The sequence below is a fragment of the Lygodium microphyllum genome, chromosome 27 (assembly GCF_053477565.2).
Source record: "Lygodium microphyllum isolate KBCC chromosome 27, Lygodium_microphyllum_v1.1.10, whole genome shotgun sequence".
In the NCBI taxonomy this organism is placed as follows: Eukaryota; Viridiplantae; Streptophyta; class Polypodiopsida; order Schizaeales; family Lygodiaceae; genus Lygodium; species Lygodium microphyllum.
In genome coordinates, this window is record NC_141161.1 from 22290112 (window position 1) to 22305150 (window position 15039).

Below are 15039 nucleotides of genomic sequence, written 5' to 3' on the forward strand. Positions count from 1 at the left end.
TTTGAAAGTTAGTTAGTCAATTAATAAGTTAGTAAGGTTACTAACTAAAAACTAAGGTAAAAACTAACTAACATTAATAATTAAGTATTTTTATTTAATTAAAATATATTTTTAAAAAATAAAAGGTCATAAATCCGATATTTTTCTCGGATTGACAAGGACCGTAGCCACCCTTCACGTAAGTTACAATGTGAATGAGACTTATGAGCTATATTAATCACTAGTATTAATTTGTATAGTTTGGATGGTCCAAAAATATTAGATTTTGGATAAAACTAGTATATTTTAGATATTATCCTAAAAAATATATGGAGATTTTTAGAACTAGATATCATTTAAAAGAAAAGACAAGTGATGTTTTAGTTCATCTTGGAGATTATCTAAAAAGAAAAAAATAAAGAGAGGGATTTGCAAAATCACGCGTGCTACGATCGCAGTCTACAGATAAAAAACAACACTTCGAATAGAGAAAAGAAGGAGTGAACTAAGAGCTTTCTAACCAAGTGTCTTGGAGTTTTACCCCCTTTCGGAGCCAATGGAACCATCGGATTTATGATATGAGCATCAAATCAATTATCTTTCCAAGATCCCCCTCCACAAAGAGCTCCACTTCTCAGCCACAAGTCCTCTTCTCTAATTCACTATAAATATAAGGCATGGGGAGGCACAAGAGGCAGAAAGAGACCCCGAGAGGCTGCGAGAGAGAGGTAGAGAGAAGGATACGCTCCAGGATATTGTGAGAGAGAGCTTGAGAGAGAGAGGGAGAAGAGTTACCCCAAGAGGCTGCACAATTCTCTCTATCTTGATCCTCGACTTAACCATCTTCTCTTACACTCTCCCATCTCGAATCTATTCCGCCTTCTTAATCTCTTGAGTCTACTTGTAGACGATGGCCCCCAAGCAAAGAATGTCACATGTGGATGGCAATCCCATAACCGATAATGAAACTTCAGATGAAGGCATCACCGTCAATCCAATTGCAGTACTGATCGTAAGTAATGTATTTCTGAATCAAAAGATGCTTATTTTGATTCTCGTATGAGATATGTTAGGCCCCATACTATGATGCACAAGTATAGGTCATCATAAGGGATAAATTTCATCTCACGTATTTTGAAGATCAAGCTTGCAAAGTCCATGCATTAATGAAAGTTAATTACACCTAGTTGCATATGGCTTATTTGTTGATAGAGCAATTACAAGGAAGAATTGGTTAGGGGTTATGGATGGCATAATCATGACGTTAAAAATTATGCATACAAGAGTTAAGTAAATTTTACATAGAATCGCTCTTTGATCCCAAGAGGAAGAGCATATATGCGATGGAAATATTATCGCGACTATTCCTGCATTGTTTGGGAAGAATACAATTGGTTGATCGAACAAAATCCTAAATGCTTTTACATTCAACTAGTTGTTAGTTTGTTATTTGGATGATTGTTTCAAGTGCTTGTGATTTATGCTAAATGCATGGCAAGGGTCTATAATGACAAGTTGCCATGGAGATAAAGGAATGTTTTCCTAGAAACTGATATTAGGACTGAATACCTTGTTGTGCTGGATTCCTAAAGGATTTAATTAAGGAAGGATATTTTGCACGGGTGGATCACCTCCATGATCACACTGCAGATTAACCTGAAGAGAGAATTGCTCGATTCATGGGCCGAAGGTTGAGTGGTGAAAAGGCCAATCACGGGAGTGATGTTTCGCTCCTAGACAGCTTGCGGATCAGGTGGAGCTCTAGACACCCCTTGCTAGGTCTAAAATGGAGTTGAAGACCTCCGTGGCCCCCAACGTCTAGGCATGTTGGGAGATCCTATTCTTGTCAAGAATCGCGTGGTGGAGGGGATTGCTCAAGATGCTGCGCCGAACACACACAGAATGCACAAGGAGAAGCTCACTCAAGAGACAAGAAGAGAGATGGAGGCCAAAACGTTTTCTTGCTGATTTCTTCTTCTTCTTCCACACACTTTACAATGTACACAAAGTATAGATAAGATACAAGATAAAAGGAAAGTGGCCTACTAAGTCAAACAATGCATAACCGACTACACTAGTTGACTGGCGCTATAATTATGCCAGCTGTAAATAGGTGTAACAATCTGAATATAATAAGTAATGAGTCAGTGGCCATGTGAGAGTCATAATGACCACCGACGTGCTAAGTGTAGACGTGTGGACCCATCTAACTAGGCGGTCCATCATCAATGTCCACATGTGTTGAGCTTGTCATCTCAACACTCCCCCTCAAGCTCAACTGCATCTCTGCAACTCCAAGTAAGCTTCGAAACTTTTGAAGCTTCTCTGTACCCAATGCCTTCGTGAAGATGTCAGGTATTTGATCCTGTGTGCTGACATACACCAAGTCAATCTCACCTACTAGTACCTTCTCTCTCACAAAGTGCTAGTGTACCTCAATATGTTTTGTCCTGGCATGGAACACAGGGTTCCTAGCCAACTATATACTGCTCATGTTGTCACAATAAATGACAACTGGACCTTCCACCTGCACATCCAAATCAGTCAATAACTTTTGTAGCCATACTACCTCACATGTTGCAACAGCAGCACCTCTATACTCAGCCTCTGTACTCGACAAAGCAACTGTAGATTGCTTTTTGCTGCTCCAAGCAACTGCTGCACTACCAAGAGAGAACATGTATCCGCTGGTAGATCTTCTATCCGACATACTACTAGCCCAATCTGCATCTGTGTATCCAAACACATGTACGTCTGTACCTGCCTCATAGAAAAGTCCATAATGTAATGTGGACTTGACATATCTCAATATGCGTCTCACTGCATCCAAGTGTGGTTTTCTAGGTACTTGCATAAATTGACTCACAAGACCAACAGCGTAGCTCAAGTCTCGCCTTGTAATAGTCATGTAAATCAAACTCCCCACTATCCTCCTGAACATAGTAGGGTCTTCTATCTCATCCCCAACATCAGCACTCAGCTTTACATTCTGCTCCAACGGGACTGAAAGTGGTTTGCATGCTGTCATACCATACTTGGACAACATATCCAAGCCATACTGTCTTTGGGATAGCCATATACCATCATCACATCTGACCACCTCAATGCCAAGGAAGTACCTTAGCTCACCTAGATCCTTCATCTCAAACTTCATCTTCAAACAACCCTTGACTTCAGCAATCCCACTATCACTATCACCTGTAATAATCAAGTCATCCACATAGATGACTATGATGACCAAACCTGCATCTCCTTTTCTCACATAAAGTGAGTGATCAGCATCAGAAACATAAAAACCAATATTGACAAGATACTCTCTAATCTTGTCAGACCATGCTCTAGGTGCTTGCTTGAGCCCATAGAGTGCTTTCTTCAATCTGCACACATACGTGGGATGCTCTAAATCTTCATAACCTGCTGGCTGATCCATATACACTTCTTCCTGCAAATCACCATGCAAGAAGGCATTCTTTACATCCATTTGCTGCAACCTCCAACCTTTGGCTACTGCCAAAGCAATCACACATCTGACAGTTGCCATCCTAGCAACTGGACTGAAGGTTTCATCATAATCTATGCCATATGTCTGGGCATAGCCTTTTGCAACCAGCCTAGCTTTGTACCTGCTAATAGAACCATCTGCATTGTGCTTAATCTTATAAACCCACTTACATCCAATAGCTTTCTTTCCCTTCGGCAATGATACTAGATCCCAAGTCTTATTAGCCTCTAATGCAGCCATCTCCTCATCCATTGCTGCATCCCAATGAGCATGACCAACAGCCTCCTCAAAACATGTAGGCTCAACATCCTTAACTAGTTTCACCATATAAGCATTATGGTGAGCTACATAACCTTCAAAACCAAATCTTTTAACAGGGTATCTCACCCTGCTAGACCTGCGTACCACTGGATCACTCAATGGAGTCTTTGCATCAGCCCGTGCTCTCTGCACACATGGAGTTCTCACTGAAGGAATGCCAAGCTCATCATCTAAGCTCTCTGAGCCACTGGAGTCTCCATCAAGAACTGCATCAATGCCTTCTGACACTTTATTCTTTCCTTTGTCTTTACCTGTAGTACTACTAGATGCACCTGAAGATGTAGAGGTACTCCTTAGTCTCCCAGACCAAGGACTACTAGATGATGTCTCTGGTCCACTAAGAGTCCGTGATTCTTGCTTTTCAGCCTGCACATGAGTGTCATGATCATCATCAACATCCAATGCATCACCACTAGATACATACCAGCTGCTCATTTCATCAAAGATGACATCCCTGCTCACTCTGAACTTACATGTGACAGGGTTGTAACAGCGATACCCCTTCTGCTCTAAAGAGTATCCAATAAAGACACACTTTTCAGCCTTTGGATCCAGTTTCTTCCGCAACTCATCTGGCACATGAACATACGCAATGCAGCCAAATACTTTCAAGTGTGAAACATCAGTCTTCTTACCTGTAAAATATTCTTCGGGGGTCATACCATGAACTGCAGCTGTGGGAGTTCTTTTCATAATATAAACAGCAGTATGAACAGCCTCAGACCAAAAATGCTTAGGCATATTCTTTTCAGCCATCAAGGCGCGTGCAACTTTTGCAATATGCCTGTTTTTTCTTTCTGCAACCCCATTTTGCTGTGGGGTATACCTGCATGTGAAATGTCTCTTTATCCCATGAGACTTCAGAAAATCACTGAACTCATTTGAGAGGTACTCTCCCCCTCCATCTGACCTCAGGCACTTTACTTTCAAGCCTGTTTCTCTTTCAACTGCAGCCTTGAAAGTTCTAAAGTGCTCAAACGCTTCACTCTTTTCCTTCATAAAATATATCCACAGCTTTCTAGAACAATCATCAATGAATGTGACAAAGTATGAACTGCCTCCAAGAGATACATTTTGTGTAGGCCCCCAAATGTCTGCATGTACAACATCAAGAATATTTCTGCTTACATCTCTATCATGTGAAAAAGGTTGTCTTGCCTGCTTACCAAATTGACATGCTTCACATACCTTCTGAAATTCTGCAACTCTAAATGTAGGCAAACCTATAACCAACCCTTTGGACTGCATTAGTTTCAGCCTTTGTACATTTGCATGTCCAATGCGTTTGTGCCAAATTTCAATGTCTGCAACAACACCTTTTCCTTTGGCATACATAGCAGTATTCATAGTAGGAATTCCGGCATCTAGAGTGAACATACGTCCAACTCTACTTCCCTTTGCTACCAACCTGCACTTGTCATTGAAGTCTTCTACAAAGCAGCCCTTTGCATTAAATCTGACTTGCAGCCCTTGCTCTACCATTTGACCGACTGACACCAAATTCTTTGTAATAGATGGCACATGTAATACATCTGAAAGACTCTTTGTCTTACCATCATGCGAGGACAAGGGAACTTTTCCAATGTGTGAAATTGGGTGGCATGAGTCATCACCCGTCTGCACATAACCTGCATTCTGCAAATCCTGCATCTCTCCAAACCATTCTGCATGGCTGGTCATATGATTGGATGCACCTGAATCGACATACCAAACATCTTCATGTGTTCCCTTTCCTGTAACAGCATTCAGCATATGCTGCATAACAAACAAACGTTCATTTTTTTCTTCATTCTGTCGTGAAGACGATGCATAGTTTCATTGCTGCAACTTACCACTCTGAATATCATCTTTCTTGGCATAACATTGGGCTGCAATATGACCTATTTTGCCACAGTAGTGGCACACAATACCAGAGTTGTTAGAACCTCTGTTCTGCCATCCACCTCTTCCTCTAAAGCTCCCCCTGCCTCTAAAGTTACCACGACCTCTTGAAACCTGCATATTGCCAAATTGCTGATTCAATCTATTTTGCTGGTTATCACTACCACGTCCTGTACCACGGCCTCTTGAAGAGAACCTACCACATCCCCTTCCTGAACTGGAGTAGAAAGCCTGGACCTGTTCACCACTTCTTTCAGATGTCTCACTCTGCATGTTGATTTCTTCAGTGATCATTAGAGAGACCAACTTATCAAAATTTGGAAATGGCTTTCTGACATATACAGAAGTTACAAAAGACTTCCAAGCCTTTTCATTGTTAAGTCCACCCAAGGTAGATGACACCAAATCATCATCATCGGGCATTGCATCAATCGCTGCCAATGCATCTACAATGCTCATTACCTTCAATGCATACTCATTGATAGACATCTTCCCTTTCTTCAATGTATTCAACTCTTGCTTGAGTTGAATCTTTCGTGCCTTTGTATTTACAGAAAACATACTTTCAAGTATGGTCCAAGCTACATATGCATTCTCTGCATTTCTAATGTGTCCCAACATATTATTGTCAATTACTGCAGACAACCAATACATGACCTTCTTGTCTTTTGCATTCCATTCCTTTCGTGCCTTTATCTCTTCTGCAGTTGGAGGATCACTCACCTCCGGCTCCTTTTCTTCACCTGAAACGAACTCGTAGAGGCCTTTTCCAATAAGAAAGTTCGTGACACGGAACTTCCATGAAGGGTAGTTGTTCTTGTCAAGCTTCTCAATGATGGGGCTTCCACTGTTCTCTGCCATTATCACAAGAATAATACCAAACAGCAAGCAAATCTTCTGCAATCCTCGACCTGTAGTGCACAGCAATACACTAGACAGCCTTTTTCACTGTCTGCTCAACAATACATGCAATCTGCAACCTGTTTGCAGATAAACCTCGTGTTTACTCACTGGTAAACACCTTTAATCTTACAGATCTGAAATCTGTAACCTGCGCACCCACTGTCGGTCGATACAGTTGAAGTCACGGCGTACCCTGAAACTGTTGTCCGCAACTTGCGGCTCTAAAACGGGCCCTGAAACGGCCTCAAATGCCCAAAATAACTGCGGGAAATCCCTAAAGGGCTTATCTGCAGAATATACAATGCTCTTCGCGCACACCAAATCTCATTGCAATCTGAGATTTTTGCTCTGCCCTACTTCCGGTGCCTCCACAGGCACTATCTAAGAGAAAGAGTGGAAGGATGGGAGAGCTTCTTACCCGTGGCTTGCTTGCTCCAACCTTGCTTCTTCCCCTTTGCTTCAACCTTCGAAATCAGCCTCTCTCAGTGGTGCGGCTCTGATACCATGTCAAGAATCGCGTGGTGGAGGGGATTGCTCAAGTTGCTGCGCCGAACACACACAGAATGCACAAGGAGAAGCTCACTCAAGAGACAAGAAGAGAGATGGAGGCCAAAACGTTTTCTTGCTGATTTCTTCTTCTTCTTCCACACACTTTACAATGTACACAAAGTATAGATAAGATACAAGATAAAAGGAAAGTGGCCTACTAAGTCAAACAATGCATAACTGACTACACTAGTTGACTGGCGCTATAACTATGCCAGCTGTAAATAGGTGTAACAATCTGAATATAATAAGTAATGAGTCAGTGGCCATGTGAGAGTCATAATGACCACCAACGTGCTAAGTGTAGACGTGTGGACCCATCTAACCAGGCGGTCCATCATCAATGTCCACATGTGTTGAGCTTGTCATCTCAACAGTTCTAGATAAATGATTGAATTTGTGGTGCCATGTGATTTGGACTGGTTCTTTCTGCAAGGCAAAAGAGATACTTCTGTTGGACAGAAGGGATACATAATTTCTCATGTATGGACAGGAGACAAAGATTAACTTAAAGATAAGTTAAGAAACTTGTTTGAAATTTTTTGTCAATAGATTTCTTTGCTCTGTTTTTGTGTCTGTGATGTAAGTTATGCAAACAAACTATGTTCCCTAAAAGGCTTAATTAATGAAGCTGACTTTAAGTGTCACACATAAATGTGGTAGGACCTAATTAGAAAACTAAAGCTATTGAGGGAAGTGGGTGGGTGGAACCCCTGACGGGTCTATCCTACAATAGGGTGGTCCCAGAGAACCGGGAAGCTTCTTACAAGATTTTACCGTCGTTCAACATTTAGGTATTGTTAGGTTACAACCCGACTCATGCTGTTTTAGGGGACCAAAATGAGACTATTGTTGAGATGACAAGCTCAACACATGCAGACATTGATGATGGACTGCCTAGTTAGATGGGTCCACACGTCTACACTTAGCACATCGATGGTCATTATGACTCTCACATGGCCACTGACTCATTACTTATTATATTCACATTGTTACACCTATTTACAACTGGCTTAGTTATAGTGCCAGTCGATTAATGTAGTTGGTTATCCATTGTTTGACTTAGTAGGCGACTTTCCTTTATGTTGTATCTTATCTATACTTTGTGTACATTGTAAAGTGGTGGAAGAAGAAGAAGAAACCAGCAAGAAAACGTTTTGGCCTCCATCTCTCTTCTTGTCTCTTGATGAGTGAGCTTCTCCTTGTGCATTCTGTGTGTGTTTGGTGCAGCATCTTGAGCAAGCAATTCTTGACAACTATGCCCTATAGGCATAGAGGTTGAGCAGCTCATCCCTCTCGTTTCCCATTCTCCTTGAACCAATTGCGGCATGGGTCTGCTTTAGCTTGTGTATCTCTGCGTAAAGTAGGATGTCGAGGATCCAATGCTAGAATGTTGTTAGGAGACCTTAGAAGCCCAAATTTCAGGTCGATCCTAGTGGGTTTGGCTATGGATGTTCTATTGCGAGGCGGATTCGGGAAACCCTAGGTGAAAAAACCTAGAACATTCCATGGGAGTTCCAATTAGCAATGCTTAGATTCGTTTCTCGATAGACCACTAAAAGCGTACCTTGACAACCGATGGGCGAGCATGTTATAGTTGGTATCAGAGCCAAACTTCGTAATGATGTGTGATTGATTAATGTATGGTTCATAGACATATCCTAAACAGAATAACCTAAATGGTATGGCTTGATTGTTAGGCACCTCTTGTACCCACAAATGCTGACATGCAAGAGAAGAAATTTCTTCTCAAGAAAATTAAGGCACCCGATTTTGATGGAGAAGGAATAGACGTCGTAGCAAAGGCAAAGATATGGATTGAGTCAATGGGTGATTATTTCTCTACTTCAGAAACTGCTTCCACCAATCAAGCAATGATAGCCAAACTTAAGCTAATTGACTAGGCTCGATTATGGTGGAAGCAATGGTACAAGGATCAAGGTATTTTCAAAGCTGTTGTCACTTGGGCTTAGTTGAAAAATGATGTACGTAGACGATACTTTCCGCTAACATACCAAACTTTGAGGATGAATGAATTTTTCAAGCTCAAGCAGCTGGAATTAACCTTGAAAGATTACTACTCAAAGTTTGTAACCCTACTAAAGTATGCACCACCTATGGATATTACACAGCAAGTATCCAAGTTTTGCCATGGCCTAAACACTCCTCTGAACCACCATCTTGAATCAATGAGTCTAACAGACTTACAAGATGCATTATTTCGAGCGAATCCAATCGTCCAAGAACTTAAATTGGGCAATTGTAGCAAAGATGAATCCTGAGATCTAGGTAAGAGATGCCATATGTGTGGAGAGATAGGGCACATCCGTAGGAGATGTCTCTACTGTCAATGCTTCCATTGTAATGAGCTAGGACACATCCAAGCAGATTGCCTTGGAAGACATTGATCTAAGTCCGGAAGACATTAAACCTCCAAGAAAACAAAGCTACACAAGTGCAGTCTTCGAATATATAGAGGAATCAAGTTAAGACGAAGACCTGGAACCTACAACACCTCTTCAAGATGATAAAAAACCCTAGATATCCTTCAAAAATATAATACATTTGGTATTGAGAATACCCCAATAAATCCTACTCTTATACCTATAGTTAATTTTCCTCATATGAGTTGCATCTATTTTGAGCCTAGAACTTGTAAATGATTAGAGATACACCGGCAAGGAATGACAGTTATAAATTGCAATAAATTTTTATTTAATCATTCATTCTCAACTAATATAGATTGGGTCTTACCAGAATGTCGAATCTTAGAAGTATTCTTTAGTATTACAAGCAAGGCCAATTGTCTAAGGAGCTCAGTCCAAACTAAGAAAAGGACAATCTGGGAACGTAGTTTCCGAGATAAAGGACCACTCCAATCTGCTAAAAGGATCCTAGGACAATTTGGTCTAAAGAAAAAAATCCTACCAAGGACAACCAAGAATCTTGTGACCACAAGTGATAAATTTCCGCGATGTATCTATTGCAGGGAGTTAGGTCATTTCAAAAGGGAATGTCCAAAGCACCCTAAACATCGATACTCCGAGTGCCACAACATTGGACATAACTACATCAATTGTCCCAACAGAACTTGAAGAGAACTTGAGCTTACAAGAAATGAAGTTGTACAAGCTCTAGTGATCCAGAATATACCAGGTGCTTAGGAAAAACCTAGAAGATATCCATGAGATGTAACTACAATAAATTTTATCTTGTAATCAAGACTCAGATATATCAAATACAATAGGTTGTTATTTCAAAAGACCACATGCCTGGTGATCAGAGTAGCGCAACGAAAGCATGGTGGCCCCATAACCCACAAGTTCCAAAATGATACCCCTGGTTTCTCTTGACATGAGGACACCTTGATTTCTCTAAGGGGAGGAGGATGTAATATTTCCACACAATAAAAGTTAGTTGGTTAGTTTGAAAGTAAGTTAGTCAATTAATAAGTTAGTAAGGTTACTAACTAAATACTAACTAAGGTAAAAACTAACTAACATTAATAATTAAGGATTTTTATTTAATTAAAAATATATGTTTAAAAAATCGAGAGTCGTAAATCCGATATTTTTCTCGGCTTGACAAGGATCGTAGCCACCCTCTACGTAAGTTACAACATAAATGAGAATTATGAGCTATATTAATCACTAGTATTAATGTGTATAGTTTGGATGGTCCAAAAATATTAGATTTTGGACACAACTAGTATATTTCACATATTTTAGATATTATCCTAAGAAAGATATGGCTATTTCTAGAAATAGATGTCATTTAAAAGAAAACACAAGTGATGTTTTAGTTAGTTTTAGAGATTTTATAAAAAGAAAAAAAATAAAGAGAGAGATTTGCAAAATCGTGTGCGCCACTATCGCAGTCTACAGACAGAAAACATCACTTCGAACAGAGAAAAGAAAAAGGAGTGAACTAAGAGCTTTCTAACCAAGTGACTTGCAATTTTACCCCCTTTCGAAGCCAATGGAACCATCAAATTTATGATATGAGTATCAAATCACTGATCTTTCCGAGATCCCCCTCCACAAAGAGCTCCACTTCTCAGCCATAATTCATCTTCTCTAATTCACTATAAATATGAGTATCAAATCACTAATCTTTCCGAGATCCCCCTCCACAAAGAGCTCCACTTCTCAGCCATAATTCCTCTTCTCTAATTCACTATAAATATGAGACATGGGGAGGCACAAGAGGCAGAAGGAGACCCCAAGAGGCTGTGAGAGAGAGGTAGAGAGAAGGATACCCTCCAAGATATTATGTGTGTGTGTGTGTGAGAGAGAGAGAGAGAGAGAAGAGTTACCCTGAGAGGCTGCACAATTCTCTCTATATCGATCCTCAACTTAACCATCTTCTCTTACACTCTCCCATCTCAAATCTATTCTGCCTTCTTAAACTCTCTATTCTACTTACGGGCGATGGCCTCCAAGTGAAGAATGTCACGGCGGATGGCAATCCCATAACTGACAATGAAGCTTCAGACGAAGGCATCACCGTCAATCCAATTGCAGTACCGGTCGTAAGTAATGTATTTCCAAATCAATAGATGCTTATTTTGATTCTCATATGAGATACGTTAGGCCCCATACTATGATGCACAAGTATAGGTCATCTTAAGGGATAAATTTCATCTCACGTATTCAGAAGATCAAGCTTGCAAAGTGCATGCATTAAGGAAAGTTAATTGCACCTAGTTGCATATGGATTATTTGTTGATAGAGCAATTACAAGGAAGAATTTGGTTAGGGGTTATGGATGGCATAATCATGACATTAAAAATTGTGCATATAAGAGTTAAGTAAATTTTACACAGAATCGCTCTTTGATCCCAAGAGGAAGAGCATATATGCGATGGAACTATTATCACGACTATTCCTGCATTGTTTGGGAAGAATACAATTGGTTGATCGAACAACATCCTCAATGCTTTTACATTCAACTAGTTGTTAGTTGGATGATTGACTCAAGTGCTGATGATTTATGCTAAATGCATGGCAAGGGTCTGTAATGACAAGTTGCCATGGGGATAAAGGAATGTTTTCCTAGAAACTGATATTAGGACTGAATGCCTTGTTGTGCTAGATTCCTAAAGGATTTAATTAAGGAAGGATATTTTGCACGGGTGGATCACCTCCATGATCACACCGTGGATTAACCCGAAGAGGGCACTGCTCGATTCATGGGCGGAAGGTCAAGTGGTGAAAAGACTAACCACGGGAATGATGTTTCGCTCCTAGACAGCTTGCGGGTCAGGTGGAGCTCTGGACACCCCTTGCTAGGTCTAGAATGGAGTTGAAGACCTCCGTGGCCCCCAACGTCTTGGCATGTTGGGAGATCCTATTCTAGATAAAGGATTGAATTTGTGGTGCCATGTGATTTAGACCCATTACTTCTGCAGGGTAGAAAAGATACTTCTGTTGGACAGAAGGGATACATAATTTCTCATGTATGAGCAGGAGATAAAGATTAACTTAAAGATAAGTTAAGGAACTTGTTTGAACTTTTTTGTCAATAGATTGCTTTGCTCTCTTTTTGTGTCTGTGCTGTAAGTTATGCGAACGAACTATGTTCCCTAAAAGGCTTAATTAATGAAGCTGACTTTAAGTGTCACACATAAAGGTGGTAGGATCTAATTAGAAAACCAAAGCTATTGAGGGAAGTGGGTGGGCGGAACCCCCGACAGGTCTATCCTACGGTAGGGTGGTCCCAGAGAACCGGGAGGCTTCTTACAAGATTTTATCGTCATTCGACCTTTAGGTATTGTTAGGTTATAACCCAACTCATGCCATTTTAGGGGACCGGAATGGAACTATGCCCTACAGGCAGAGAGGTTGAGCAGTGCATCCCTCTCATTTCCCATTCTCCTTGAACCAAGTGCGGCATGGGTCTGCTTCAGCTTGGGTATCTTTGCATAAAGTATAATATCTAAGATCCGATGCTAGAATGCTATTAGGAGACCTTGGCCACTAGGAGCCCAAATTTTAGGTCGATCCTTGTGGGTTCAGCCATAAACGTTCTATTGCGAGGTGGATTTGGGAAACCTTAGGCGACAAAACCCGAAACATTCCATGGGAGTTTTGAGGAGCAACTCTTAGATTCATTTCTTGATAGACCGCTAAAAGCGTGCCTGGACAACCGATGGATGGGCACCTTACAATTTTCCATGCTAGCTATCCTTCTAATGAAGCCCATAACCTCTTCCTAACCAATGGAGGTATATGAACTATCATAGCCCACTTATTAGCATCAATCCTAGCAAAGAGAATGGAAAGCAATACCAATACATATTCTAACTGGTGCTGAGATAATTGATTAAGCAATTATACAAACCAATGTAATACATCCTTGCCTTTAAGAGATTGTAGAAGAATAGTACCACTACTACAATAATACTTCATTGATGTCCACAAATCATCTTGAACCTCCAAATTTTCCATGGTTGGTAATCCCAACAACATTCTTTTAGCTTCCATATTACATATATATCCTTATTAGACACTATTACCATAAATATTGATAAGAGCCTACATTACACCTTATTAGACCAATTGAGAAGTATGATGTTTTAACTTATGGATAAGTACTTGCTCAATCAAACTCACATGTATCACTTCTAATGCCATTTTAGGGTCATCATTAGTCATGAAAGCATGTGCCAAAGTGTCCATAATGTCTACAAAAGGAATATCCATCCTATTAGGACCAATATCTCTAATAAGACTCATAATGCTCTATTTTCTTGGCTATGAAGAGTGCAATCACGAAGTACTTGCAGTTACTAAATCAGCCATAATTTTTGGTTGAAAGCTCTAATCGACAAACTTCTTGATTCAAATCAAACCAAACACTTTCTCTTCAAACAAAACACTTAATAGTAAATTTTGGATTATGCAAAAAAATATATGATAGTCCAAAGTTGGCTGACTGAAACTATTCCAGAACTTGCCATGTTTGAATGAGCTTGTAAGAGGTCTGTGAATCTAACTTTGACCCTATTGAACTCTATAGACTCATAGATAGAAATGAGGTTACTTTGTTGGATACAGAGACTCTAATTTATGATCAATGAGAAGCAATCAAAGTCCCATACCATCCATTTTAATGATTGCAATGGAGTAATGTCCTGAAATCATTATATGGATTAAATCACAGCCAAGATGAGTCAAGTGCATTGCCAACATGAACATTTTCATTGCCAACATGATCATTTTCATTCTAATATGAGAATCATCTTACCACCATGGCCAACATAAGTAAGGCATTGCTATAGACATATCAACATAAGCATTTAAGTGTTTGATTAAAGGATCCCATACCATCACAAGCATGTCATCAACATAACCAATGTATCAAGAAATTATCTATCATCCAAGAGCTCAAAAAAGAGTAATGGATTCCATCTTGTTTCCATCAAAAGTCTCAAAAATTTCCTATAAGTTGAATCCTATAGCTCCATAATCTGTATATCTTACCAAGACTTAAGAGCCTTGAGCTAAGATGCTTGATATCAAAGAAGTCTTGTTGTAGATAAGATGTTTGATATTAAAGAAGCAATAACCCTCTACCTTGAAGTAATTATTGGTAAATAATCAATGACCCTTGTTGTTCATACTTGATCATAGAATATTGAAGCTCAAGAGGTGAAGTATTTAGTCAAATCTTGACTTGAATGAAGAGGATGAAGGATATAAATGGTTCATTTGAAATGAAAAAGAACTTTGAATCACTAAAATTGAAGAGACAACTCAGTGTTATCCAAAATCCACCATAGCTAGGATTTATAAAAGCTTAAAAATGGATAGATTACTTGCCTAACTGAAGTAATGGAGTGTCGAACTTGTAGCTATGGTATGAGTTGACATTTAATACTAGAAATAGCCACTTGATGCTCCAAA